Source organism: Bufo bufo, chromosome 8, assembly GCF_905171765.1.
Source record: "Bufo bufo chromosome 8, aBufBuf1.1, whole genome shotgun sequence".
Classification (NCBI taxonomy): Eukaryota; Metazoa; Chordata; class Amphibia; order Anura; family Bufonidae; genus Bufo; species Bufo bufo.
Genome location: NC_053396.1, coordinates 7,687,293 through 7,712,665, shown reverse-complemented (window position 1 = coordinate 7,712,665; position 25,373 = coordinate 7,687,293). Strand labels below are relative to the sequence as shown.

At 46.4% G+C, this 25,373-nt stretch overlaps 1 long non-coding RNA gene and 1 pseudogene across 1 annotated transcript in view; one reads left to right on the top strand and one right to left on the bottom strand.

Moving 5' to 3' along the window:
- LOC120977360 overlaps positions 1-23,521 on the bottom strand; it is a 75,620-nt pseudogene extending 52,099 nt beyond the window's left edge.
- LOC120977365 overlaps positions 1-25,373 on the top strand; it is a 102,057-nt gene that overhangs the window by 34,044 nt on the left and 42,640 nt on the right. The window lies entirely within an intron of this gene.

Below are 25,373 nucleotides of genomic sequence, written 5' to 3'. Positions count from 1 at the left end.
GGCAGTATGTTGCCAGAAGTGTAGTATTACCTGCTGTCTCCTTTCTATACTTTATTGAGCATACTCTTGAGTTTAAATCATCACCTGTCATCCTAAGATCCAAAAAGGAGATGGTACCAGATGTCACGGTCTCATACACACAAACACAAGAGGAAGGATAGTGACCACTGCGCTCCACCCTCACCCCTGGCCCTGCCTACTTGCCTCACAAGTCCTGATGACAGGGGACAACTGGACGGCAGTCCCTAACTTAGAATACGTGCTGGGAGGACAGACAGCACAAACAACAGATAGTGAACGGACCGAGTCAATACCAAGAGAGCGACGAAGTACAATGGGGTAAGCAGAGATTAGTCAGAAGAAGCTGGGGTCAAATACCAGGAGAGTAATAAAGTACCACAGGAACGAACTAGAGCAGGTCAGGTCACAAGCTGAAGGTCAAGCCAAGAGGTCACGTCAAGAACTAGGAGTAAGACAGTAGCGGGTCAAAAAACAGGCACGGGTCCAAATCCAGCCAGCACAGGGAATACAATTACAAAAAGCCTAGGACAATTAATCACAGGCAACCTGTGGCTAGCAGGTTGCCTGTTTATATACCGAAGGGCAGGGGTCATGTGACTTGGCCAGCGCCACATGACCTCCCCCATGTCTGAAGCCGAGCGCTGAGTGGCCAGCTCGGCGTTCAGCCCCTTGAACATTACTATGGGAACGGGGGACGCCGGCCGTACAGAGAGGAAGCATGCGGCCGGGCGTGCTCCGCCCCCCGTTACCCCAGCAACCAAGACACCGAGCGGCTCCCCGCTCGGCGCTACAGCAGGACACGGCGTGCGTGTCTTCCGCCGTGTCACACCAGAGCGCCGGCGGCGCAGGAGAAGAGAAACATACCGCCGGCGTCCTGTGACACCAGCTACAGAATGTAGGTTAAAGGAGAGGGAACTTAACTGTTAAGGTGGTTTTTAAAACCCGATATATGTGAAATATCATCTGCCCAGACAAACAACAAGTCGTAAATATATCTTCCGTACCATTATTGGCATGGAAATAGGGATTAGAATCAACAGACAGGAACAGTTTTTCCCATCACGCCATGTAGATGTGAGTTGTTTATGTTCCCTCTACATTCTGATGTTGGTTCCATCTCCTTTTTGGATCTTAGGATGACAGGTGATGATTCAAACTCAAGAGTATGCTCCATAACGTATAGGAAGGAGACAGCAGGTAATACTACACTTCTGGCAACATCTTGCCATCCACCCCATGAGACACGCAATATACCTAAGGGGGAAATAATTAGGGCGAGACGGAACTGTTCTAGGTCAAATACTCAGTCCAAGTTTATTCCGTGAACGCCCTATTATAAAACCTACCTGGTTACAATATAAAGGTAGCTACAAATGCAGTCATAATAAATGTATTTGGTGCAATGATATGTTAATGGATAATACTTACACCTCTACGGTTAGTGAGAAGATTTAGAATGCCAAGTCATACCTAAACTGTAATACAGAACACGTGGTCTATCTCATCACATGTACAGCGTGCAACCTCCAATATGTGGGGTCTACATCTAACTCAATTAAAACGAGGGTACGGAAACACCTATCGGATATACCGCATCAAAAAACGCGAAATGTGTCTGCAGCAAGTACACACTTTGCGGTCGTACATCACGGTAGTACCTCGAGCTTGATCGTGCAGGGAATAGAAAGAGTCATTGCACCTGTGAGAGGAGTTGATCACCAGAGAAAGCTCCTTAGTCGGAGAGCCTTTTGGATATATGAGTTGGGAACTTGTTTTCCTATAGGTTTAAATAAAAGGCACAACTTAATTCTACAATACTAGCGGGAAATACTCTGCCCTCATTTTTATCTATTGCTATTTATGTATAGGTTTACTTTTAGTCTCTTTATAGATTTTGTCTTTTGCACATATGGGGTTAATATTATTTTGGGAAGTTAGTTTGATCTTTTGTTCCCACCCCGGGTGAACCACGGGATCTAATCCTCTGTTTGGATTGGTCTAGCGGGACTTTATCTGGAGTGGGATTTTAAGGTGCACTTGTCATGAGTCAGGACCGTCATTTTTAGGTCCGAAAAGCTTAGATCGTGTCCTACTGTCCTGTGTATGGAAATTCTACCGCTGGAAGAAAGTATCAATTTTATAAGCTGGACCTTTTGCCTATCTTCATTTTTGCATAGTTATATTCTTGTACATATTAGCAGTATTATAGTAGTTATATTCTTTTACATAGGAGGCAGTATTATAGTAGTTATATTCTTGTACATAGGAGCAGTATTATAGTAGTTATATTCCTGTACATAGGAGCAGTATTATAGTAGTTATATTCTTGTACATAGGAGCAGTATTATAGTAGTTATATTCTTGTACATAGGAGCAGTATTATAGTAGCTATATTCTTGTACATAGGAGACAGTATTATAGTAGTTATATTCTTGTACATAGGAGCAGTATTATAGTAGTTATATTCTTGTATATAGGAGCAGTATTATAGTAGTTATATTCTTGTACATAGGAGCAGTATTATAGTAGTTATATTCTTGTACATAGGAGCAGTATTATAGTAGCTATATTCTTGTATATAGGAGCAGTATTATAGTAGTTATATTCTTGTACAGAGGAGCAGTATTATAGTAGCTATATTCTTGTATATAGGAGCAGTATTATAGTAGTTATATTCTTGTACATAGGAGGCAGTATTATAGTAGTTATATCCCTGTACATAGGAGCAGTATTATAGTAGTTATATTCTTGTACATAGGAGGCAGTATTATAGTAGTTATATTCTTGTATATAGGAGCAGTATTATAGTAGTTATATTCCTGTACATAGGAGCAGTATTATAGTAGTTATATTCTTGTACATAGGAGGCAGTATTATAGTAGTTATATTCTTGTATATAGGAGCAGTATTATAGTAGTTATATTCTTGTACATAGGAGGCAGTATTATAGTAGTTGTATTCTGGTATATAGGAGCGGTATTATAGTAGATATATTCTTGTACATATGAGCAGTATTATAGTAGTTATATTCTTGTACATAGGGGCAGTATTATAGCAGTTATATTCTTGTACATATGAGCAGTATTATAGTAGTTATATTCTTGTACATATGAGCAGTATTATAGTAGTTATATTCTTGTACATAGTAGCCGTATTATAGTAGTTATATTCTTGTACATAGGAGCAGTATTATAGCAGTTATATTCTTGTACATAGGAGGCAGTATTATAGTAGTTATATTCTTGTACATAGGAGCAGTATTATAGTAGTTATATTCTTGTACATAGGAGCAGTATTATAGTAGTTATATTCTTGTACATAGGAGCAGTATTATAGTAGTTATATTCCTGTACATAGGAGCAGTATTATAGTAGTTATATTCTTGTACATAGGAGGCAGTATTATAGTAGTTATATTCCTGTACATAGGAGCAGTATTATAGTAGTTATATTCTTGTACATAGGAGGTAGTATTATAGTAGTTATATTCTTGTACATAGGAGCAGTATTATAGTAGTTATAGTCTTGTACATAGGAGCAGTATTATAGTAGTTATATTCTTGTACATAGGAGCAGTATTATAGTAGTTATATTCTTGTACATAGGAGCAGTATTATAGTAGTTATATTCCTGTACATAGGAGCAGTATTATAGTAGTTATATTCTTGTACATAGGAGGCAGTATTATAGTAGTTATATTCTTGTACATAGGGGCAGTATTATAGCAGTTATATTCTTGTACATAGAAGGCAGTATTATAGTAGTTATATTCTTGTACATAGGAGCAGTATTATAGTAGTTATATTCCTGTACATAGGAGCAGTATTATAGTAGTTATATTCTTGTACATAGGAGCAGTATTATAGTAGTTATATTCTTGTACATAGGAGGTAGTATTATAGTACTTATATTCTTGTACATAGGAGCAGTATTATAGTAGTTATATTCCTGTACATAGGAACAGTATTATAGTAGTTATATTCTTGTACATAGGAGGCAGTATTATAGTAGTTATATTCTTGTACATAGGGGCAGTATTATAGCAGTTATATTCTTGTACATAGGAGCAGTATTATAGTAGTTATATTCTTGTACATAGGAGGCATTATTATAGTAGTTATATTCTTGTACATAGGGGCAGTATTATAGTAGTTATATTCTTGTACATAGGAGCAGTATTATAGTAGTTATATTCTTGTACATAGGAGCAGTATTATAGTAGTTATATTATTATACGTAGTAGCAGTATTACAGAAGTTATATTCTTGCTTATGTAATATTTCACTATGTAACTTGGCATATGTTGTTGTAGTATTTCTGTTAATATTAATAATGTGGTAATTGCTTTTTATGGATTTTTCAGGTTTCACTTACCTGGTCATGGTGAAGATTAATATAATTGTTATTGCAAAAGATGCACAAAATAGAATCTTCCTCAGACTTGTTGTTTTTCCTACCAAGAGAAAAATAGGGAACAAAACGTTGGTTATGTGGACACTGAGAGGACATTTCACACTTGAACTCTAAAATATTACAGTTTTATTTTTATAAATACTGTTATTTTGTTTTGTTCATCCCTAAAAATGACAATTCAAAATTAATTAAAACTACAACTCGTCCCAGAACAATAAACAAGCTCTCACATAGTCACACGGCATTTGTATTGTGGTCATGGTCATGTGCAGCCTGCGACCACAAATCCAATAGTGTAAGATTCTGTGTGATTTTCGGGTTGTCACTTCTTACACTGCGACACTACTGGCAATCATCCAGGGTACTGAACTAGTCATGAACTGCAGTACGTCAGAGTCCAGGTTCTCGCCAGACACATGTTCATTAAAGGTCTAGAATTATAAAAAGGTCTATAACACAGCCCTACTGGGGGGCAAATCCAGTCAAGTGGCCCATTTTAGCCCCGCCTATTATTACAAGCCCCTCCTACATATAATAGGCCACTCCCAACAAACACTGTACAGCTGACATTCTATTGTTGAGGCCTGTCTCTACACATCATACAATAGACAGCCGGCTACAGCCAGGAAGCTCCTCCGCTCTCCTCCCTCCCCAGATCCTGCTCAAGGCCTGTGGTTCCCCCACCATCTGCCACCCGCCCGTGGCCTGCTGCCCCCTTTGGCCGTCCTCACCCAGCTCTGAATCCTCCTTCTGCAAATGGCAGGGGGAGCCCCCAATACTATACTGCAGGAACAGTCCCCCTGGAAATACTACTACCACACAGATAGTGCCCCCAATACTGTGCCCGCTGTGCCCCCAATACTATACTGCAGGAACAGTCCCCCTGGAAATACTACTACCACACAGATATACCCCCAATACTGTACCCGCTATGCCCTCAATACTATACTGCAGGAACAATCCCCCTGGGAATACTACTACCACACAGATAGTGCCCCCTTCAACAATTATTGGCACACAGTGCTCTAAAAAATAACTGCGCCCAGACACTAATAGTATAAAGATAATGTCCCCCAAAAATAATTGTGCTAAGCTGATACTATGCCAGGGTGCCCCCCAAAGTAACAGTGCTCCCCAAAATCCCACCAATAGAAATAATTCTCTCCCAGAGCACACTTTATAGTAATAATGCCCCTATAGTGCCCATACTAGTAGTCATGTTCCTCATAGCCCCCCAGTAGTAGTAAAGCTCCGCATAATACCCCCTAGTAGTAATAATTCTCTCTATAATATGACAGTACATGAAATACCCCCGCTTAGTGCCCGCAGTTGAGCTAATGTCCCCATAATGTATGCCAGTATAAAATACCCCTATATAGTGCCCCAGTAAATGCCCTCATAGTGCTCCTCTCCCCCTTCCCCATAGTGTCCCCCATAATATGCCAGTAAAAAAAAATGCCCCTTCTTAGTGCCCACAGCAGAGGCCCCTATAGTGCTCCACTCCCACATAATGTGCCAGTAAAAAATGCCCCTTCTTAGTGCCACCAGATGCCCCAATAGTTCTCCACTCCCTCATAGTGCCCCCAAATAATGCCCCATAGTGCCGCTCTCCTCTATAACGCCTCCCATATTGTGCCAGTAAAAAATGCCCCCTTAGTGCCACCAGATGCCATAGTGCCCCCCATAATGTGGCAATAAAAATGGCCCCTTTAGAGCCCCCACTTCCCCAGTGCCCCCAGATAATGCCCCTACAGTGCCAACAGATGCCCCATAGTGCCGCTCTCCCCTATAGTGCCCCCCATAATGTGCCAATAAAAAAAGCCCCTTTAGAGCCCCCAGATGCCCCCATAGTGCTCCTCTCCCCCATGGTGCCCCCCATAATGTGCCACAGTGCCAGTAAGAAACCCCCTCATAGTGCCCCCCCAAAATGGGCAAGAAATAAATGCACCCAGAATACCACCCCAAAAAAAATGGGGCTGTAAAAAATGCCAGCTCCCCCCTTAGTGCCAGCTCCCCCTGCAAAGAAAAAAACAAACAAACCCTTATACTTACCTCCATCAGCAGTGATACGATGCAGCCTCTTCCGGCCTGTGTCCCTGCTGTGTGCTGCCCGGCTCAGGCGGCGCAATGATAATGATGTCATCGCGCCGCCTGAGCCGGCCTCTGATAGGTGGCAGGTATTACTGCCTGCGGCCTATCAGAAGAACAGGGAAGGGAGACGCCTCTCCCTCCCCTGCCCTGCCGCAGCACTGCCATCTATATCGCTGTCCTGAGGACGGCGATACATATGGATATGGAGATGAGCATTTCCACAATGGAAGCGCTCATCTCCTACTGCCCGCCGCCCCCCCACTACATCCAGGGCCGCGCCGCCTGTGGTGATCGGCAGTGCGGCCCTGAGGAATAAAAAAAAAAAAAAAATATGTATTTGTTATTTTAGGGCGACCTGGGGGGCAATTGCCTCCCTTCCCCCTGTCCCAGCCCGCCCCTGTTCATGACTGTGTGCAAAAGGAGCGGGGAGTTGGTCTCTGTGATACCACTGTGTGGCACCATTACCTTGGAGTCTGCAGAGCAGGGAACGTTCAGGACGGTGTGAGAATAAACCTGAGCTGATCTCTATATAATGCACAGAGCATTCAGGGCCGGCTCTATAATAAGGCAGACCAAGCGGCTGCTTGAGGGCGCAGAGAAGGGGGGGGGGGGGGGGGGGGCGGTGCCAGAGCGGATTTTTTTTTAAAATTTTAATTATATATATATTTTTAAATACATAACTTGCGGACTTGCCCCGCCCCCGCCTGCAGGTGTGCCGTGCGGCCCCGGCCCTCACCTCCTCACAGAGCGGCACGTAGGCTCAGCAGCAGCAGCACGGCATCGGCAACACAGACAGTCACGGGGTCAGGGGGGGGTGACTGCCGAGTGATGCTGTGGCAGCGGGGGGCAGGCAGCAGCAACTGGTGTAGACTGGGGAGCGGAGGTCTGGAGACTGGAGGTGGAACTGTTGGTGGGGGGGAAATGTGACAACATGGATGGAGGGGGGGAAATGTGACAACATGGATGGAGGGGGGAGAATGTGACAACATGGATGGAGGGGGAGAAATGTGACAACATGGATGGAGGGGGGAGAGATGTGACAACATGGATGGAGGGAGGAGAAATGTGAGGGCTGATGTGACATAGGTGATTTGACATGGAGGGGGTAAAATGTGACATAGGGGCATAATGGCTAACATGGGGGGCTGATCTGAGGTCTGATTGCTGGTCTGACCTGAGGTGTAATAGAAAATATTTTTTTATTATTATCCTCCTCTAAAACCTATATAGGGCGAAAAATCCAGTTCTCAAACCAGCGATTGTCTGAAGCAGAGCGAAGATACCAGGAAGACACAGAGGAGAAGCCAGCTGCTGCAGACGGGACCAGGGCCAGGTGAGCTGCGGGGTGGGGTGCCAAAATGTAGCTTTGCTTGTGTTGGCAAAAATCCTTGCACCGGCCCTGAGCGCAGTGTAAGGTATATCCGAGCTGTTCTCTATATAATGCACAGCGCAGTGGGTGGTGTATCCGAGCTGTTCTCTATATAATGCACAGTGCAGTGGGAGGTGTATCCGAGCTGTTCTCTGTATAATGCGCAGTGCAGTGGGAGGTGTATCCGAGCTGTTCTCTATATAATGCACAGCGCAGTGGGTGGTGTATCCGATCTGCTCTCTATATAATGCACAGTGCAGAGGGAGGTGTATCTGAACTGTTCTCTATATAATGCACAGTGCAGTGGGAGGTGTATCCGAGCTGCTCTCTATATAATGCACAGTGCAGTGGGAGGTATATCCGAGCTGTTCTCTATATAATGCACAGTGCAGTGGGAGGTGTATCCGAGCTGTTCTCTATATAATGCACAGTGCAGTGGGTGGTGTATCCGAGCTGTTCTCTATATAATGCACAGCGCAGTGGGAGGTGTATCCGAGCTGTTCTCTATATAATGCACAGCGCAGTGGGAGGTGTATCTGAGCTGTTCTCTATATAATGCACAGCGCAGTGGGAGGTGTATCCGAGCTGTTCTCTATATAATGCACAGCGCAGTGGGAGGTGTATCCGGGCTGCTCTCTATATAATGCACAGTGCAGTGTGAGGTGTATCCGGGCTGCTCTCTATATAATGCACAGCGCAGTGGGAGGTGTATCCGAGCTGTTCTCTGTATAATGCGCAGTGCAGTGGGAGGTGTATCCGAGCTGTTCTCTATATAATGCACAGCGCAGTGGGTGGTGTATCCGATCTGCTCTCTATATAATGCACAGTGCAGAGGGAGGTGTATCTGAACTGTTCTCTATATAATGCACAGTGCAGTGGGAGGTGTATCCGAGCTGCTCTCTATATAATGCACAGTGCAGTGGGAGGTATATCCGAGCTGTTCTCTATATAATGCACAGTGCAGTGGGAGGTGTATCCGAGCTGTTCTCTATATAATGCACAGTGCAGTGGGTGGTGTATCCGAGCTGTTCTCTATATAATGCACAGCGCAGTGGGAGGTGTATCCGAGCTGTTCTCTATATAATGCACAGCGCAGTGGGAGGTGTATCTGAGCTGTTCTCTATATAATGCACAGCGCAGTGGGAGGTGTATCCGAGCTGTTCTCTATATAATGCACAGCGCAGTGGGAGGTGTATCCGGGCTGCTCTCTATATAATGCACAGTGCAGTGTGAGGTGTATCCGGGCTGCTCTCTATATAATGCACAGTGCAGTGGGTGGTGTATCCGAGCTGTTCTCTATATAATGCACAGTGCAGTGGGTGGTGTATCCGAGCTGTTCTCTATATAATGCACAGTGCAGTGGGAGGTGTATCCGAGCTGTTCTCTATATAATGCACAGTGCAGTGGGAGGTGTATCCGAGCTGTTCTCTGTATAATGCACAGTGCAGTGGGAGGTGTATCCGAGCTGTTCTCTGTATAATGCACAGCGCAGTGGGAGGTGTATCCGAGCTGTTCTCTGTATAATGCACAGCGCAGTGGGAGGTGTATCCGAGCTGTTCTCTGTATAATGCACAGTGCAGTGGGAGGTGTATCCGAGCTGTTCTCTGTATAATGCACAGCGCAGTGGGAGGTGTATCCGAGCTGTTCTCTGTATAATGCGCAGTGCAGTGGGAGGTGTATCCGAGCTGTTCTCTATATAATGCACAGCGCAGTGGGAGGTGTATCCGAGCTGTTCTCTATATAATGCACAGCGCAGTGGGAGGTGTATCCGAACTGTTCTCTATATAATGCACAGCGCAGTGGGTGGTGTATCCGAGCTGCTCTCTATATAATGCACAGCGCAGTGGGTGGTGTATCCGAGCTGTTCTCTATATAATGCACAGCGCAGTGGGAGGTGTATCCGAGCTGTTCTCTATATAATGCACAGCGCAGTGGGTGGTGTATCCGAGCTGTTCTCTATATAATGCACAGCGCAGTGGGTGGTGTATCCGAGCTGTTCTCTATATAATGCACAGCGCAGTGGGAGGTGTATCCGAGCTGCTCTCTATATAATGCACAGTGCAGTGGGAGGTGTATCCGAGCTGTTCTCTATATAATACACAGTGCAGTGGGAGGTGTATCCGAGCTGTTCTCTATATAATGCACAGCGCAGTGGGTGGTGTATCCGAGCTGTTCTCTATATAATGCACAGTGCAGTGGGAGGTGTATCCGAGCTGCTCTCTATATAATGCACAGTGCAGTGGGAGGTGTATCCGAGCTGTTCTCTATATAATGCACAGCGCAGTGGGTGGTGTATCCGAGCTGTTCTCTATATAATGCACAGCGCAGTGGGAGGTGTATCCGAGCTGCTCTCTATATAATGCACAGTGCAGTGGGAGGTGTATCCGAGCTGTTCTCTATATAATGCACAGCGCAGTGTCAAGTGTATCTGAGCTGTTCTCTATATAATGCACAGCGCAGTAGGAGGTGTATCCGAGCTGTTCTCTATATAATGCACAGCGCAGTGGGTGGTGTAGCTGGCACACTGTGTGGTACCAGTATTTTCAGGGGGACTGTCTCTGCAGGATAGTATTTGGGGGCACAGTATAGAGGGACATAACTCTCCCTATGTACCCTTTGGTGAGGTCCAAAACAGAAAAATACCGGGCTTGTCCTAACCTTTCAATAAGTTCATCCACCCGAGGTATGGGATATGCATCGAATTTAGATATTTCGTTCAGCTTACGAAAATCATTCCAAAACCGTAACGTCCCGTCCGGCTTGGGTATTAATACTATCGGACTGGCCCACTCACTTTTAGACTCCTCGATGAAGTCTAGCTGCAGCATTAGCGGCACCTCCTCCGATATGGCTTGTCGCCGAGCCTCGTGTACCCGGTATGGCTTTAATCGGACTTTTGCCTGAGGCTCAGTGACAATGTCATGCTGGATTATGGAAGTGCGTCCAGGGAGGTCCGAGAACACATCCGTGTTCCGACTAACGAACTCCCTGGTCTCCTGAGCCTGTTTAGAGGAGAGGCTGTCAGCAATTTTTACTGTGGCAGCCGCCTCTCTTGTATCAGACAAGAACCTCTTCCCCTAGAAAACCCGGCCGCGGGCTGTCTTCTGTACAGGTCTCCCTGTCTTTCCAAGGTTTAAGTAAATTAACATGGTAAACCTGCTCCGGCTTCCGCCGCCCCGGCTGGTGTACCTTGTAATTTCCCTCTCCAACTTTCTCGAGTACCTCGTAGGGCCCCTGCCATCTAGCCAGGAACTTACTGTGCACGGTCGGTACCAGAACCAAAACCCGGTCACCAGGGTTAAAGTTCCGGACCCGAGCCTGCCGATTATAGACCCGACTCTGGGCTCGCTGAGCGGCCTCCATATGCTCCCTGACAAGAGGTAAAACGGTCTCTATCCGCTGTTGCATCTTGACAACCTATTTGACACTTTTATGCCTAGTGGGTTGCTGTTCCCATGCCTCTTTGGATGTCTGCCATAAAGCAATACGAAGGGCGAGAACCCAGTAGAGGCCTGGGGCACCTCTCGCACTGCGAACATGAGATAGGGCAGCAGAAGGTCCCAATCCTTCCCATCTTTAGACACCACCCTTTTTAATAGAGTTTTGTTAAACCTTTCTACCAGACCGTCCGTTTGCGGATGATACACAGACATCCATAACTGTATGATATGCAGCAACTTACAGAGTTCCCTCATGACCTTGGACATAAAAGGAGTCCCCTGGACGGTCAGAAACTCTTTAGGTAGTCCTCCTCGGGAAAACATCTCCATTAGCTCCTTAGCTATTAGCTTCGCCGATGTATGTCGCAGTGGCACCGCCTCCGGGTACCGAGTGGCATAGTCCAGGTTGACGAAGATGTGTTGGTGTCCTCTAGCAGACTTCGGTACTGGGCCTACGAGGTCCATAGTGATTCGCTCAAACGGCACCTCAATGATCGGGAGAGGTACCAAGGAACTACGAAAAAGGTGTTGGGGGCTAGTTGCCTGGCAGGTCGGGCAAGATTTACAGAATTCTTCAACCTCTCTGAACACACTGGGTCAGTAAAACCGTTGTAGTATCCGGTCCTGTGTCTTCTGCATTCCCAGATGACCCCCGAGAACATGTTGGTGGGCTAACTCTAACACGAGTTTGCGATAAGCCTGGGGCACCACCAGCTGTTCAATGGATTCACCTCACAGCTGGTTTACCCGGTACAACATCTCCTGATGAACCACAAAACGGGGGAACACCGACTCTGCCCCTGGTTGTTGTGGTTCACCATCTACTATTAATACATTTTTCCAGGCTCGGGATAGGGTTGGGTCCCGGTGTTGGGCGGTACCAAAATTATCCCCGGAGACATTGAGGTCTGCCAACTCCGGACCCGGCGGCAAGTCCTCCACATCTCCTACCATCACACTTAGTTGGAAGAGGGGGAGACAACCCCACTAAGTGGCGATCACCCCTACCGCTGGCCCTTCCAACTCAGGTTCCCAGGGTTCTTGTCTCCCCCCTGAGCCGGGCCACTATGCTAGGGTCACATCTGTCTCCTGGGTATCAGTACCTTTCGAACTTATTGAAAGGTTAGGCCATAGTGCCGGGAAACCGGGGAAGTTTTTCCCAATTATTAGTTCATAGTGCAACTTTGTGGTGACGGACACCTCATGAGTCCACATGTCAGCCACCGCGGATAGTCACACCAGGCGATGGGATAGTCCTTTAAGTCTCCATAGATGCACACTACGTCTACTTTCTGGCCAGTATACTTGGCAGGCCGCACCAGGGCAGCTCTAACTGCCGTTGACACTTAAAATTACCCGCTCTTACCTAATCGAGGCCAGTTCAGAAAGTGGGGCATTTTTTTTTAACCCCTTCCCGACTGCAATCCGTTTATATACGTGATATTTGCACATGCCCCGTGTAGCTACCACGTGTATAAACGTCAAGCCAGCTCTTTAATCCAAGAGCTGCAAAGCGCTTGGATTAAAGCTTTTGCCCCTGTCCTGCTGCTGTCACGGACAGCATACAGTTCAGTAATGCCAAGGGACCAATCAGAGTGGCCCCTTGCCGGCAATCGATCCGATTGGTTAGTCTGTGCAGAGTAAATAATCGGATCGCGGCAGTGAAAAAATGCCGGTTTCAGGGTCTGATCTGCGCTCTGCAGATCAGAGCCTGAAATCAGATAGTGTCCTCGTGCCCCCCCAATCTGTGCGTCTCCAAGCCCCCCCTTGTCCCCGCCTGCCCCTTATGAAGTGCCCCCCGCTCCCATCTGTCACAAAGAGCGGCCAGCACTGTTACACGTGCTGCCCCTGCTATCACACGTCCCCTAGTGGCCTGACCGCTCAATGCCTTCCAATACGTTTCAGACCGCAGATCGTCCACTGTGGGGATGCGATCGTGAACTGAGACCACCGGAATTTGGGCAGCAGACAGGCTAGGAGGAAGCGTGCGGACTACAGAAAACATACACTACGCACTATGTAGGTAGACTGCCACCATCCCTTGTAACAGGGCAAGGGAAACCCTTAACTAAACACTATCCGGGTAGCGACTCTTCAGAAACGGCTAGGATTCGTTCTGCGGTGCTCAGTGCAGGTATGAGGCTGAAGAAAATGACTTTAACGTCATTTATTTTACATACAATACAAATGATTAACATATACAGAAATTATTAAAAACTAAAATTATAAGGAAGGATAGTCCAGTGTAAAATAAAAAGGGAAAACCGATGAAAGGGAATACTTAGTTTCAGAAGAAGAATGTCCTTTGTGGAAAGTCCAAGAAAGTCCGTTTGTTCTGGAATAAAAAGTTTGGTAAATATGTCTGCCAGCCCACCTTGGTCCTCGTGGCTGGCTTCTTCAGGTGGGGAGGACTCCCATTAGATTTCGCTCATGGCCTTATGAAGGGTCCAGCTGTTAGGGCGGGATCTCAGGCTCAGTCCCTGGGCTGGGTGCTGTTATTCGGAGGGGAAGTTCAAGTCCCTGAAACCTGACACGGGAAAGGTGGACGCCATCCTGGCATGGCCTCGGCCTATCACGAAGAACCAGGTCCAGGCATTTCTGGGGACTGCTGGCTACTATAGGAAGTTTGTTCCAGCCTACAGTACCCTCGCGAAGCCCCTGACAGATGCCACTAGGAAGAAGGAACCAAAAAACTTTAGTTGGACACGTGAGTGCGAGAACGCCTTCCGGGCCTTGAAGCAGGCGCTAGCTAGTGCCCCTGTGCTCCAAGCCCCAGACTTCCGTCGACGGTTTATTGTACAAACCGATGCCTCAGACTACGGTCTCGGTGCAGTCCTCAGCCAGGTGGATGAAAAGGGGGGCGAACACCCTATTCTGTACCTGAGCCGAAAGCTCCTGCCCTGAGAGGTCGCCTATTCCACCACTGAAAAGGAGTGTCTAGCGATTGTGTGGGCTCTACAGAAGCTACAGTCATATCTGTATGGCCGCTCCTTCACGATCGTTACTGACCATAACCCCCTCAGTTGGCTTAACCGCACCGCAGGGACCAATGGCAAGCTCTTACGATGGAGCCTGTCTCTGCAACAGTACGACTTTACTATCCAACACAAGGCAGGTAGCCAACACCAAAATGCAGACGGGCTATCCCGTTGCGATGGGGAGCCAGACCGGTCAGCACAGGTTAGCGGCAACGCCACACGTCTTGGTGACAGATGTCTAGCCCCTTTGTACGAATATCATACGTAGGATAGATTTGTAGCTTATATCATTTTGTTGGTCAGGATCCGCTGAGTATTCTGATATAAAACCTATACCGCTGGGATAAGCAACATCCAGGTTATTAAACTTCTCAGTAACCGAATATGATATAATTCTCATGTATAGTGTCAATGAGATCGATATTTTCGGAGGATCGTAAATTTGTCATTATTAGTTGTGTGCGACGGACGTGTGCTGAGATATGAAAATGTCATATTTTTGGGTGTGACCTCCCACTCGGTGACCTAGGTACTGCACCTCCGTCATGCCGATTTGACACTTACTTGGCTTAACTGTCAAATTGGCCACGGACAGCCTCTCTAGTACCTGGGACAGGTGTTTGAGATGTTCTTCCCAGGTGGGGCTGAACACCGCAATGTCATCCAGGTACGCTGCAGCAAACTCTTGCATTCCCTCCAGCAGATCGTTTACAGCCCGCTGGAACGTGGCAGGTGCATTTTTTATCCCAAACGGCATCATCGTGAACTCAAAGAGGCCGAATGGGGTGATGAAGGCTGACTTTTGCCTCGCGTCAGGTGCAAGAGGGATCTGCCAGTACCCCCGGCTCAGATCCATGATTGATAGATAGCTGGCGGCCGCCAGCTTGTCTAGCAACTCATCGATGCGAGGCATGGGGTAGGCATCTGTAGTGGTGATGGCGTTCAACTTCCTGTAGTCCACGCAGAACCGAGTCGTCTTGTCCTTTTTGGGGACCAGGACAACCGGCGCTGCCCATGCGCTACAGGACTTTTGAACAACCCCTAGCTCTAACATCTCCCTCACCTCTCTCTGCATGTCGGCTTGCACCTCTGGAGGGACCCGATAAGCAGATTGCTTGATGGGGGGATGGGTTCCGGTATCTACCCGGTGAACTGTCAGACTGGTCCGCCCTGGGATACTTGAGAAAATGTGGCGGTACGGGCCCAACACCTCCTGTAACTGCTCGTTCTGGGACGGAGAGAGTTGCGGGTTGACATTTATGTTCGACTCTTGAATGTCAGCCAGCAAATCTAGAAGAGGGTCTGCCTCTTCCGGCTCTAACCGGCTGCACACTGGCAGCACATACTGGGTCCGGTCGTGGTGGGCCTTCAGCATGTTGACATGGAAGCTCTTCTGTTTCCTACCTCCCATGTTCACTAAGTACGTCAGGGGGTTTAACCGCTGCACTATGGTGTATGGTCCCTCCCAAGCGGCCTGTAACTTGTTCTGCCTTACGGGACGCAGGGCATACACCTTGTCCCCTATCTCGAATGACCGCTCTCCAGCAGTGCGGTCGTACCACCTCTTTTGCTTGGCCTGAGCCTGGGCCATGTTTTCTGTCACCATCGCAGTGAGGGATTCCATTTTGTCCCTGAACTTGAGGACATATTCGACCACGGAGACATCTGTGGGGTCACCCTTGCCTTCCCACGTCTCCCGCATCAATTGTATGGGTCCCCGGACGTTCCTACCATACAGGAGTTCAAACGGGGAGAACCCGGTGGACTCCTGCGGCACCTCTCGGTAGGCAAACAACAGATGAGGCAGGTATGGCTCCCAGTCCCCACCCTGCGATTCAGCGAACGTTGACAGCATTTGCTTCAACGCCCCGTTAAATCGCTCACAAAGGCCATTGGTCTGCGGGTGGTATGGGCTGGAGGCAATGTGCGTCATCCGTATCTTTGCACACAGACCCTCCATGAGGTCAGACATAAATTGGGGTCCCTGATCCGAGAGCATCTCCGCCGGGAACCCTACTCGTGAGAAAATGGTAAGTAGTGCATCCGCTACCTTGTTTGCTCTCAGGGAGGAGAGCGCCACGGTGTCTGGGTAGCGTGTGGCGAAATCCACTACCGTCAGGATGTACCTTTTGCCACTGCTGCTGGGAGTTGGCAGCGGTCCAATTATGTCAACCTCCACTCGGTGAAATGGCTCACTTATGATTGGCAGTGGACACAACGGGGCCCTGAGGGGATTCCCAGCCCTTTTTACTTTTTGGCAAACAGTACATGAGCGGCAGTAGTTCGTCACATCTATCTGCATCCGAGGCCAGTAGAACTGTCCCCGAATACGATCAAGTGTCCTGCGAATCCCTAAGTGCCCTGCCAGGGGGATGTCATGTGCGGACTTCAGTACATGCCCCCGGAATGCACTAGGGACCACAAGCAACCTGGTACTCATACTCGTTTCACTTTCGGTGGGTTGTACTGGCTCACTGTACAACTTCCCACCATCCCAATACACCTTGAAGGCCGCCCCGTCTGCGAGAGGCTCAGAATCCTGTCTTCTGAGTGTCTCGAGGCTAGGGTCGGTCTGTAGCGCTTGCACGAAGGCAGCACTATCTGCTTCAGCCAGCTGCCCTGTGGCATATGAGGTCTGCAGCTGAGAGTTACAATCCCGGTGGTCAGAGGAGAGGAGGAGAAGGCCGGAACCTCCTCCACCTGTTCTGAGCTCAAGTTCTGAGCAGCGCGGCTGCGAGTCACTGCTAAAACAGGTACAATTTCAGAATGGCACATTTTGGCATTTTCATCATCTTCCCCTGCAGGGGTGACATTAACAGGTACATCATGCATAACAGGTTGTACATTAACCTCGGGTACCCCTGGACTGGGCACCTTTAATCCCCCTCCCCCTTGCTCTTGGCCCCGTGGGCAAAGTACCTGGGTGTGGGCAGGGTGTCCTACTCCTTCCAGGTATTCCGAGGGGTTTGTGGCAGGTTCATAATAGGACACGAGCTTGCCCAAGTCAGTCCCCAACAAAACAGGGCCGGTAGCTGGTCCAGGATCCCAACCACCTTCTCTTGAACCCCCACCCCCCAGTCGAGGGACACCCGGGCCTGGGGAATGTGAGAAAGAGTGCCCCCCACTCCAGTGAGGGTAAGATATCTATCCGGAATGATGTCCGCTGGTGGGACAAGGTGCGCTTGCACCAGAGTGACATCCGCTCCGGTGTCCCGGAAACCGGTGACAAGCTGGTGATTGCTAGAGATGGGGTGGATCTCTTCCCCACCGGCGAAAAAGGCATTTGAGGTAGATCCTGGCTGTGTCTGCCGTGGGCGAGGTACAGGTGGTCCATGTGCTGATGATGTCTGCCTCCGCTCAGGACAGTTGAACTTCATGTGTCCGGTTCTGTGGCAGTAGTGACAGGTGACCCCTTCCGGCGGCCCAGGTCTGGAAGCAGCAGCTGCACTTGGTGTCCTCTGTGGTTGACGGCTCACAGGCGCAGGAGGGTCTGCCCGTGTATTCGGCTGACCTCCTCTCCAGCTAGATGGTGCAGATCTGCGCGTATCGGGCACACGGGTTGTCACAAAGGTCTCGGCGAGCTCGGCTGCAGCGGTCGCTGAGGCAGGCTTCCTTTCCAGCACAAATTGTCTTACATCAGCAGGGCAAATACACAGAAACTGGTCTAGTACCATTAAGTCCTCTAAGATGTCATAAGACCCGTTCGTGAGGCCTAGAGTCCACTGGCGGAATGTGGTGAGTAAACTGCTGACCACATCCGGATAAGAGTCCCTATGCTTCTTCTGCAAGGACCTAAACTTTTTACGATAGACCTCAGGGGTCATCTGATACTTGGCAATGATGGCATTTTTGATTGCAGTATAATCATTATCCTGTTCCATAGGTAAGTCCGCAAAAGCATCAAGCGCTTTGTAGCGCAGCAAGGGTGTCAGGTGTCTGGCCCACTGGTCTTGGGACAGACGGTACTGACGGCAGGCTTTCTCAAAGGATCTCAAAAACAAGTCTATGTCACTGTCCTTTTCAATGGGAGCAAATTTAAATTTTGCACTCACATGTGATGCTGCTCCTTCCGCAGGAAAGTTGGGTGATGAGCTTCGGCTGGGTTGGTGTACTCTGGCCATGCTCAGTTCATGCCGACGTTGGCTTTCTGCAGCAGCGGCCTCCCTCTCAGCTCGGCGTTCCTCCGCCATGTACTGCAGGTATTTTACCGGGTCAGTGTCCATTAACTTTTGGAGGGCCTGCTGCATCATAGGATCCGTACACGTGGACAGTCCCGTACTGGTTGGTTCCAGGCAAGTACTTGGATAAACTCTTACACCAGGGTCCGTACTGACGTCCTCCCACGCAGAGGGTGTAACAGGGCCCGCAGGATGTTCCCTCTCACTGTCGTCAGGAGTTGCAGTCTCCGGTTCCCCCGGACTTAAGACAGATGGGTTTGCGCCCTCCACAGTGGACACATCCAGCCCCCGCAGTTGCTGGGTATCCCATCTGAACAAGTCTTTTATCAGGTCGGCCCTTGTCTTGCGGCCGATTTCAATGCGTCGAATTTGACACAGATTTTCCAGATCTAATACATTCATTTTCTTGTAATCCACGGACATTTTCACGTCAAATAAAAGACAGATAAAGAAAACAAGGTTTTGGGAAGGGTTACTGGGCTACACCGTCCCTCTGTATATGTAAATAAAAGTATTGCACTCAGCCACAACACAACCAAATTTGTTCGGTTCTGACAGGGTTAAATTAGTTCAACACTGTCTAGATGCTTTGAGCACAACACAGATCCCACCGCTGCCACCACTGTCACAAAGAGCGGCCAGCACTGTTACACGTGCTGCCCCTGCTATCACACGCCCCCTAGTGGCCTGACCGCTCAATGCCTTCCAATACGTTTCAGACCGCAGATCGTCCACTGTGGGGATGCGATCGTGAACTGAAACCACCGAAATTTGGGCAGCAGACAGGCTAGGAGGGAGCGTGCGGACTACAGAAAACATCCACTACGCACTATGTAGGTAGACTGCCACTATTCCTTGTAACAGGGCAAGGGAAACCCTTAACTAAACACTATCCGGGTAGCGACTCTTCAGAAACGGCTAGGATTCGTTCTGCGGTGCTCAGTGCAGGTATGAGGCTGAAGAAAATGACTTTAACGTCATTTATTTTACATGCAATACAAATGATTAACATATACAGAAATTATTAAAAATAACAATTATAAGGAAGGATAAAAAGGGAAAACAGATGAAAGGGAATACTTAGTGTCAGAAGAAGAATGTCCTTTGTGGAAAGTCCAAGAAAGTCCGTTTGTTCTGGAATAAAAAGTCCGGTAAATATGGCTGCCAGCCCACCTTGGTCCTCGTGGTGATATTACACAAGGGAGGACTCCCATTAGATTTCGCTCATGGCCTTATGAAGGGTCCAGCTGTTGGGGCGGGATCTCAGGCTCGGCCCCTGGGCTGGGTGCTGTTATTCGGAGGGAAGTTCAAGTCCCAAAAATATGACATTTTCATATCTCAGCACACGTCCGTCGCACACAACTAATAATGACAAATCCTCCAAAAATATCGATCTCATTGACACTATACATGAGAATTATATCATATTCGGTTACTGAGAAGTTTAATAACCTGGATGTTGCTTATCCCAGCGGTATAGGTTTTATATCAGAATACTCAGCGGATCCTGACCAACAAAATGATATAAGCTACATATCTATCCTACCTATGATATTCGTACAAAGGGGTAAAAATCATATGACATTTTCATTTTCCATTGGTGCCAGAAAGTCTGACTCAGGCTGCTTACAAGCCCTCTATCAGTGACAGCCCAAATTTTCTTGTCAGGTGTCGGTTCGCACCTAGCTGTGAGATTTCTGCAGCAAGGAGGTTCTTTGTGTAGGGTTAATTAAGGAGACTAGCTGTAATTACGTTAAGAGAACGCTTGTAATTACAGGAATTCAATTTATCTTTATTGCGTTATGTGCTGGGCATCAGGAATTGAATCTGTAATTCCTGGATGGGACAATCAAAAAATCGATTGACTGCGTTTTATTTCAGGATATCTTGCGGTTTCTCGCGGTTCATCCGTGACACCATCCACATTCATGCAGCCTGCCCAGTGCCTTAATGCAGTCCGCCCCCTCCCCGCCCCATACATTCCTCCTGCCCCCATTTGCGCTGCCCCTCAATGCTGGCCGTACCCCCCGAACCCCCCCGCCCCCCTTTTCAAGGCTGCCTCCGATGCGGTCCCCCTGCTGTGTGTGATGGCGGCAGCTCCATTCCTGAGCTGCCGCCATCAGCAGAGAGTGTCAGCTCTATGCTGACACTCTGCTGTCACCCCATAGATGCCGCGGCAGCAGCATCCATGGGGTTAATAAAGGGAGGGGGCTCCCTCTCTCCACCATCGGGGCTGCCACCCTGCGATGGCAGCGCCCGATGGTTGCCATGGCAACCGGACGCTTTGCAAAAGCGTCCAGTGTTGCCACCTACAGGGCATCTGATTGTATTATACTTTGCAATGCAAGAGCATTGCAAAGTATAGTACAGCCATCAGCCCCACTGGATCTTCAAGATCCAAGAGGGACTTGATAAAAAAAAGTGCAAATTATAAAAGTAAAAATAAATAAATAAATAAAAATGTTAAATTTAAAAAAAAAATTGCCTTTTCCTATAAAAAATAAAATAAAAAATAAACACCGATAAACACCATAAAAAAAATTAGAAAAAACTCTGTAAAAAAAGCCATTTTTGTCACCTTACATCACAAAAAGTGCAACACCAAGCGATCAAAAAGGTGTATATCAAACCAAATGGTACCAATAAAACCGTCACCTGATCCCACAAAAAATTAGACCCTACATAATAAAATCGCAAAAAAAAAATAAAAAAAACTATAGTTCTTAGAACATTGAGACACTAAAACAATTTTTTTATTTCAAATATGCTATTATTGTGTTAAAGTAAAATAAATAAAAAAAGTGTACATATTAGGTATCACCGCATCCGTAATAACCTGCTCGATAAAAATATCACATGACCTAACCCCTCAGATGAACACCATAAATTTTTTTTTTTTAAAACAACAGTGCCAAAAAAGCCATTTTTGTCACCTTACATCACAAAAAGTGCAACAGCAAGCGATAAAAAAGGCTTATGACCCCCAAAATAGTACCAATCAAACCGTCGCCTCATCCCACAAAAATTGATACACTATTTAAGACAATCGCCCAAAAAATTAAAAAGCTATGGCTCTCAGACTATGGAGACACTAAAACATAATTTTTTTGGTTTCAGAAATGCTATTATTGTGTAAAACTTAAATAAATAAGAAAAAGTATACATATTAGGTATTGCCACGTCCGTAACGATCTGCTCTATAAAAGTGTCACATGAGCTAACCCCTCAGATAAACGCTGTAAAAATAAATAAATAAAAACTGTTCCAAAACAGCCAATTTTTTGGTCACCTTGCCCCATAAAGTGTAATAATGTATGATCAAAAAATCCTATGTACCCAAAAATGTGTACCAATAAAAACCTCAACTCTTTCTGCAAAAAACGAGCCCCTGCACAAGACGATCGGCAGAAAAATAAAAAACATATGGCGTTCAGAAAATGGACACACAAAACATAATTTATTTTTCAAAATTGCTTTATTATGTAAAACTAAAACAAACAAACAAAGAAAGTAGACATATTTGATATGATTGCGTCCATAACAACCTGCTCTATAAAAATAGCACATAATCTACCCTGTCAGATGAATCTTGTAAAAAAATAAATATAAAAAACGGTGCCATTTTTCAGTTAACTTGCCTCACAAAAAACTTAATATAGAGCAATTAAAAATCATATGTACCCCAAAATAATACAGATAAAACTGGCGCCTTATCCCTTAGTTTCCAAAATAGGGTCACTTTTTGGGAGTTTCTACTGTATGGGTGCATCAGGGGGGCTTTAAATGGGACATGGCATCTAAAACTAGTTTAGCAAAATCTGCCTTCCAAAAACCATACGGCGTTCCTTTCCTTCTGCGCCCTTACATCAGTTTACGACCACATGTGGGGTGTTTCTGCAAATCGCAGAATCAGGGTAATAAATATTGAGTTTTGTTTGGCTGTTAACCCTTAATGTGTTGAAGAATATTTTTTTATAAAATGGAAAATCTGGCAAAAAAGTGAAATTTAGAAATTTCATCTCCAATTTCCTTTAATTCTTGTGGAACACCTAAAGGGTTAACAAAGTTAGTAAAATCAGTTTTGAGTAACTTGAGGGGTGTAGTTTCTACAATGGGGTCATTTATGGGGTTTTTTTTTCACTATGTAAGCCCCACAAAGTGACTTCAGACCTGAACTGGTCCCTAAAAAGTGGGTTTTGGAAATTTTCTTAAAAATTTTAAGAATTGCTTCTAAACTTCTAAGCCTTCTAACGTCCTAAAAAAATAAAATGACATTTCCAAAATGATGCCAACATTAAGTAGACATATGGGGAATGTTAAGTAATAAATATTTTATTAGGTATGACTTTCTGTTTTAGAAGCAGAGAAATTTAAATATATTGACTCAAATTTATGACTATCATGAAGTACAATGTGTCACTCAGAATGGCCCGGATAAATGAAAGTGTTCCAACGCAATTACCACATAAAGGGACGCATGTGTCAGATTTGTAAACTTTGACCTGGACACTGGGGCATCAATGACCCTTGGTCATGAAAGGGTTAAGGACAATCAATGACCGATAGAAACAATATTCTCAGAGTAGAAAAAAAACCCTATAATAAATAAGAATAATCCAAATACAAATCCATTTTATGAATATAAATATTATTATAAAACCACATGGAAGGAATAGACACATTTACAGTAAAACATAACAAAAGATATTCTAGGAAGATACAGTAAGTGATAAAAATTACAGATTTTTCTAATTGCTTTTATAGAAATTATTTTGTCATTCTGTAACTGAATGTATCCATCTCTCGTGAACTTATTATAATACTTACGTTTCTTCATGATCACGGCAGCTCTTATGTACGGATGTGTCCGCTGTAGTAACCGGCTCTTGGAGCTTTCAGATCTGTTTGGTGAGTTTGTTTCGGAAAAATGGAGACTTTACATCTGCCCGTAAAACCTTTTACCATTTATGATCCACTCCTGATTTTGGCTTCCATCCCGAAATCAAGAAACCTGAATATCTGGCCCTTCAGATGAGAAGTAGGGTGTGGTGACATTTAGCTTTTCCAAAGCATGAAAGTTCAACCTGTAAAACGCCTCGTTCAGGGAAGTAAGTAATAATTTGCTGGTTCTGGCCTTGTTCCTTCCGCCTCTTCTTCCAGTATCTGTTGTGTGTGCAGAGGACAAACATCAACCATCTCCAAGGTCCTCCCAATCTCTGGCAACTGTTTTATGCTAAATGTAATTTGCACTTTAATGCCTAAATCTACAAGTGGGGCTATCCTGGAGGACACTGCATTAGCTGCTGTAAAGGGCGAGTCCACATGGACTGGAAGTATACACCACAATCTAATCTGACACAAAATATGGGGATTTGTTGCAGAATTGCTGTGGATTTTCCCCCTTGCAGCTCTCTATAGGATGTGTAGGTAACTCCTGTGTATTATGGTTGCCAGGACCCTATAAATGATAAAGAAAGATTTTCCGGACATACAGGTTCAATAGATGTCAGCCGAAGAAGCGCCCCATAAACATGCATGCTCGGTTTGACCCTACATTTTCAGTGGGAAAGCGGAATCATCCAGATACCTCGTTAGGACAAGCCATTTCTATTGATGGTGGGGGCCTGAACTCTAGGTCCCCCGGGATCATGACAATGAAAGGAGCCTAGGCATTCCTGCAAGTCACTGACACACTGGCTCGTCCGTATGGCGGTTGTGCCTAATACGGCAGCTTGACTCTCTGTGAGTGAAACCGCCAAGAGCATGTGCCTTCTGGAAGATTGCAACTGCTAAGCTATGGGCCCTCACTTAGCCCCTTTCACACAAACGAGTGCAAAGCGTGACGTGAACGCATTGCACCCGCACTGAATCCTGACCCATTTATTTCAATGGGTCTGTGTACATGAGCGTTTTTTTCTTGACGCATCAGTTCTGCGTTGCGTGAAAAACGCATCATGTTCTATATTCTGCGTTTTTCACGCAGCCCTGGCCCCATAAAAGTGAATGGGGCTTCAGTGAAAAACGCATCGCATCCGCAAGCAAGTGCAGATACGATGCGTTTTTCACTGATGGTTGCTAGGAGATGTTGTTTGTAAACATTCCGTTTTTTATCACGTGCGTGAAGAACGCATCAAAACGCATTGCACTCGCGTGGAAAAAAACGCAATCGCAGATAAAACTGACAGAACTTGCTTGCAAAATGGTGCGAGTTTCACTGAACGCATCCGGAGCCAATCCGTCACGCTCATGATAAAGGGGCCTTAAGGGTATATGAGCGCTGGTCACTGATAATCTGGCAGTCTAATGCTGCCTCTAAATGCCCGATGAATGAGCAAACGCCCGTTCATCAGGCAGTCCCGATCTTTCAGCATGCTGGCAGCAGATCGATCTGTCTAATAGCCATCTGCCGTCGGCACACCGCTGTCCGGCGCTTGATGCGTCTAAGTTATGTAGAGGCGCATCGCCCGCTGGCCTGTATCTACGCCAGCTCCCTTAGTGGAGGAGATTTAGATCATTTTCTACACTTAAAAAAGACGTAGAAAAAAAAATAAATGAGACAGGCGCCTATGTGTCCCCTTTTTTAGAACTGGTGTACGTGGTGTGGATAGGGAAGAAGTCGCATATTCTGCTGCAAATCCCCCTTGGGACCGTATCTACGACAGATATAGACCACAAATGGGCGTACATCTATTCATGCATGACCCCAGTGTGTCCAGACACGTCCTGCAAGCACACAATAATGATTCCACTAAAGGTGCTATAACAACAAGAATACAAGAATCCCGCCCTGATTACAAGCTCTCAGAAAAAGGGGCGATGTTTGGGGTGTACCGGCTTCAGTCTCTGCACCCAGAGAGGAATTGTTTCTCAAAACCATCGACCTT